Below are 6,000 nucleotides of genomic sequence, written 5' to 3' on the forward strand. Positions count from 1 at the left end.
TGATAGGCGATAGCCATATAGATGTCTAGAGTAGAGATAGGCTGCTCTTGTATATCTACACAACCTCCTATATATGGGTTGGGGCCCTATATCCTATATCCATCAATGGCTCCCACTGACCATCTATAGTATAGTTCTTTCTCTGCAGTGGGAGGTTAAGCCATATATGGAGAGGGGTTTATATGCAGGGGTGTCCCATATATATAGAGTAGCGGGGGTCGAGCTATACATGGATGCATCCACCCATCCATATGTAGCTAATGATGCCATACCATGCATATTATACTTGGTAGTGATGCAGTCCATACTCTACTCTAGAGAGGGAGAGGTTGGCCTTCAGGGAGAGGGCAGGAGATAGGCTTTCCTCAATAACTCGCCCCCCCACCCCCTAGTAGAGTGAGATAGACTATCCTTGATAACTCGAGCTATACACCCTAATACTAATTACATAGACTAAGATGAACAAGTATATAGATAGAATGCTACTACTATGCTGGGAGAACCCCTCCCCCTCTACATTCTTTATGCTGAGATAAGGACCCTTTGATGCAAGTTGATGATGCATCAACTCCTATGGCTGCAATGGTGATGATGCGCCATGCAAAGTGGTGGTGACAACTAAGCATAGAGGGAGCATAAGTACCAACGCCCCTAGTCACCTTATAAATTATAGGCCCTAATGTACGGGAGGCAGAACAGGGGAGTGAGTCTACATGCATTCCATAGCAATGACAACCTTCCACCCCTCCATTTGAAATGGGGTCCAGTCCGGATATGAGGTTCCCCCCATTATTTTGCAAAACTTAGTTGACAGTACTAAGATATCAAGGTGGGTGAGATAGGCGGATGGGAAATCCTAATCTATGCATGCCTAGGGCCTACCATTATATAGGCTATAGGATCAATCCCCTACTTTCTCTATAGGCGACTTTAGTTGGTCCTGCAAAAGCTAAGAAGTATTGATCAATTGGGAGAACAACTATAGATAGTTTCCCTACAAGCCAAAACCTACCTATCATTAGCAGGGCCGATTTTATCACCACCATATTTCTTTGCCCATTAAGTAGTAGGGTTACCTACTATTCTATGGGTGGGTAGGGCCAATGCAGCATTGCAAGTTGTGTCGCGAGGGATGGACCTATAATTTATAAGGTAGATATCTTATCTTGGAGTTTTAACTACAAGAGGCAATAGGTAAACAAAAGAGTTGCTTCCCACTAGTCTTTCACTTATAGTTTATAAGGGTAGATTCTATCATTGGGGTGGGGGAAGAGGTTTAGGGTTGGGTGGGCCCCTACTATTCTATGGGGTAAAGGTGAGTAGGGGTCCCTACTATTCTAAGGTTGGCGGCCTATCCTATAATTGAGAAGGGCTCCCTACTATATTATTGCCAAATTACCCCACCCTATATTTTAGTGGGCTACCCCCCTTCTATATTATTATTTTAGGGGGCCTCTAAAATTCTAGGATAGGGGGTAACATGCCCCTAGACCTAGAGGGGTTATATTACCTTTAGCTTTAGGGCCTCCTTTATCCCTACTTTCTCCCCACCCACCCAACTATACCTTCCCACCCATCCCCTACCCCCTAGAGGTTGTTCCCTTCCTCCCTACCTCTTTTAGCTCTGGCCTAAAGCTTACCCATGGCTAGTATTATATTAAGTTGCCTCGTACTAAACTCTATTTAATGAGGCTAGGAATAGATCTGTCCTCTCACCTGGACTATGATTCGGGTGGGCCCCTACTATTCTAAGGGTCAGCAACCCCCTTTTAGCCACCCACCACCCCTTGCTAAGGCCTTGTCACTAATTAGTCAGTTCGCCAAATATAGGAGTAGGGGTCTGTCCTTTATTATAGTAGGGCCTCTCAAGAATTGCCTATATAATGGTACGGCATCAACCTTAATTGTAGATCAATTTATGGGCTAGCTCGATCATTTAGTGGGTGGGGACCCACTCTATATTAGTTTTAGACAAGCTTGTTCTATATGTAATACAAGCAACTATGTCACCACCTTGTTCATGGGGGTGGAGGGAAGGATGTAGCTTAGGCTGAAGCATATATTAACAAGCGGGGAAAATTGAGCATCCCATTTTGAGCCTTGGTGGGGCTGCTACTATGGATCTATCCATTCTATGGGTAGTAGGGTCGAATGGCACTGTCATGCCTGTATGGATCGATAGTATCGGCTCTCACCACCTAGTTCCCCACTATTATATGCAGGAGCCCCCACCCAATAATAGGTAGAAGGATTCCCTATATAATGTGGAGCCCTACCATTCTATAGGCCCCCATAGAATACTTGGGGGATCTCATAGAAGAATAGTAAGGGTACCTAGAATAGTAGGGGCCTGCCCGAGAATTATAGTTGCCCACTATAGTGCTCGTGATAGATAGTTCCTACATTTTCCCCCTGCTAGAAAGGGGGGGAGGGGGGGTTTGAATCTAGTAGGCATATAGGCCTACACACCACCTGCCCCCTAGTTTAGTTGGATAGGTCCCACTAGATATGCATGCAGATGTTCAGTTGGATAGGTCCCACAGTAGGGAGGTTCAGTTGGATAGGTAGGGGGTATGCATGAGAATGCACAGGGGCCATTGAACCCTTTGCATGCATAAGGTATGTATACGGAGAAAGGAGGGAAGGTATGTCTATTGAAACAAACCCTTGTAGTGCACCAAATTTTGTAGAAACATGCCCCATACAAAGAATAGTAGGGGCCCAGGAGATATTGGGTATGGGCGTGTGTGGGGTTGGAACTATAGTGGGGGAGGGAGGGGTTCTTTTAGATTGAAACCTCTAGCCCTTGCACCAGAACTATCTAGAATGATCGTTACCCCCCCCCCCCCACCCTTTCAAATGTCAAAATATGCTAGGGCTCAGATACGAATACGAAGAACTATATTTTAAGGGGAGATAGGTGCCTTCGTATAGCCCTGCCTCTATCTTGGTGGTGGGGGGGGGGGGGGGGGGGGGAGGGAAGTTATCTCCCAACAGGTCAATCTTGGGAGAGGACTACAACCTAAAGAGTAAGAGAGGGGTTGATTGAGCTCACAATGGGAGAAGAGCCCCATCTAACCACGGGGGTCCCTACTATCAACTATAGGGCGGCCCTGCGGGGCCCAAAACTATTGAGTCCCAACTATCTTGATGGTGGGGTTCCCATATAGATAGTAGGGGGAGGGAGTTGATCTTGGGGCAAGCAAAGGTTCCAACATTCTCATTGGATACATGTTAGTTATTCGGGTCATGTTGAATGCTTGACACATTGAAATTTCAGTCAGTGGAATAGGAACTGTAGTAGGAACCCTCCTTTCTCAATAAAGGGATAGGTGTTCAACACTATAGTTAGTTGGAAAACTATAGTGCTAGTGTAAGGGTGCCCTACTTCCATACCAGCACTCGATAGGATACCAATCTCTATTGAAAGGTGGAAAGGAGAGATGAGGGAGGTAGTCTCAGGTTCTCATAAGATAGCCCCCCCCTTTCTATAGCTAGAGTAGGGCAAGGTAGGGCCCGATGTTCTCTCACCCCTTTAGAATATTTAAATGATATAGCCCCCCTACACCACCTCTTTATATATGTTATAGATAGGGGGGTGGTTGAAGAGAACGTGGCTTCACTCGGCTCTCCTCCTCTTTCTATAATAGGGGCCCTCCCTCTCCCTCCTCTCTTGCCTATTATTGTGGGGCCCTTCTAGAGCCTATTATTGTAGAGGCCCTAGTAGCCTATTATTGTGTCCTCCTGGCTCCGTTGGTGTCTCCCCTACCTATATAGCTAGACCTCTTGGCTCTGGCTTGGGTTGTCAAAGTAGTTAGCTGTCTAGACCCCTACCCAGCCCCTACTGGCCTTATATAAGTAACTGGGCCACCCCTACCTCCTATATAATGTTGGTTCTGGGGTGGGGGGCCTTAATGGCGTCAGCTTGCATATGCAAATATAATAGATCCCACCCCCTACCCCTACAATAATAGGCTACCAGTAAGGGTAAGGGCTAGCAGGCCCTACTATTATATCCCCATTAACCCAAGTTATATATCTTGTTAATTAATGTATGTCTGCCCCCTATTTGAAGAATATAATAATAGGGGCCACCTACATTGCATGAGGTAGATTACTATTCTTTTGGGGTGGGGGGGGTGGGGGGGGCAAGAATTATAGATAGAGGCCTTCTGCATCCGAGCCCCCATTATAGAGTAAGTAGGGTGATTGGAAGGGCTGGACATGGAGGAAACAAAATGGTGCCTAAAGCAATAGGCTTTGATCCATTTCCATTTTTGGATGCCCAAGCCAAAATAGAACTATTATAGTAGGGAGGCAACCAAGAAAGAATAGAATATTTGTCCATCCCCATAATAATCAATTTGGGGGCTGACCCCCTACCCAGCTATATAGGTAGGGATAGGGACGAGATGGATGGTGCAGAGGATGCTTGTTCATCGAGATGAGGTATGGATGCTCCTCGACTTACGAGGGAGAGGACCAACCTGATTCCACTAGTCATTCCAACCCACCCGCCCAAATATCTATTTGAGAATAATGAGTGAGAAACCATCTCAACTTCTCGATGAGAGATAGGGAGGCAAGGCTAGTTAATAATATGGAGAGAAGGGTTTGGGTCACACACTAAGTAAGCATCCATGGAAGAGAAGAGTTAGTTTAGGTAGGCAAGCGAGGTTAGGTCTCATTTCCTAAACCAGTCCATTCCTCTAGTGATAGATAGGGTCTGATGATAGCCTTGTTTGGATAGCCCACTTCTTGCCTACAATTCAAAGAGAACGCTATAAGACCCACCTGAAAAAGGGATAGCCTCTACTGCTCACTATTGGGTAGGAGGGGGGGCCTACCCTTAATGTAGGGATGGGTGGCCCCCCTTATCCTTAAAATAGTAGGGGAATAGATTGTTGTAGGGAACTCTGTTCTTAGGAGGGAAAACAAACTCAGGGGGCTAAACTAGACTAAATGCCAACCCACTTCTACATCTATGGTTGCCAACTAAATTGTTGACCCTAATTCAAACTAGTCTGAAAGCATCATGCTCCACTCTGCAGACACATCTCTATTGCCTTGCAGATAGCTAAAAAGAGGTAGGGCAAGGGGGAAACAGATTGATCACAATGACACTATAGTTGTGGTTGAATCCTGAATGACCCCCTCTTTTATATTATTCAAGGAACCCCTGCTATAACTACTAACTAGCCACCCTATCCTAGAAACTATAGTTGGGGCCCTACCCCCTACTATCTATAGGGCTTGGCGGGGGTGGGGCATTCAATATACAGGAGAACCTAGAACCAAGAGCTAGCTATTACCATTATTGCTCTGGCCACTACTATTCTAATGGGGCAATAGGATGGTGCATGCAAAGCCCACCATTCTATAGGGATCTAAAAGGGGGAGGGGGTTATGCAGGGGGTTGAATAATCCCCCACTAAAATATAGGAGTTGGGGCCCTATAGGTGATTATAAATGTAACATGCTTACTCAAAAGAATCTAGAGGGGGCCCCTGCATGCATTCCCGTTGGAACACTAACATTGGTGGAATACTAACATTCTTTAGATTCATTTATATTTCCCTCTCCTTGCTTTCTCTATCCTTACCTGAATGGAATGTAGGTATACTACTAACCTTACCTGAAGTTCCTGAAGGTCGCTAACCATCAATCCTAGGTGTGCTTCCTTTGATGCCTCCTTTGATCCATTCGTCCCTCCTTCCTACAAGAGAGAAGGCCCCACTTGGCAAGTGGGGCTAAAAGGTGTCAATGTGGAACAAACATCTACTCATATGGAGCAATAGGCCCATAGAATAGAATAGTAGGGGCTAACCCAGAGGTAGAATTTCTAGTGGGGTATGGGGGCCCACTATTCTAAACTGGAGGACTAGCTATTCAGATGGGAGGACAACTATAGATAGCAAGAAAGAAGGTGCCCAGAGAACCCTATTGTTGAGGGGATTATTCCCTACTATCTATAAGGCCTTATAGATAGTATGGCATTGA

The sequence above is a fragment of the Cupressus sempervirens genome, chromosome 9 (genome assembly GCF_028749045.1).
Source record: "Cupressus sempervirens isolate cs-2001-9-10 chromosome 9, ASM2874904v1, whole genome shotgun sequence".
Taxonomy (NCBI): domain Eukaryota; kingdom Viridiplantae; phylum Streptophyta; class Pinopsida; order Cupressales; family Cupressaceae; genus Cupressus; species Cupressus sempervirens.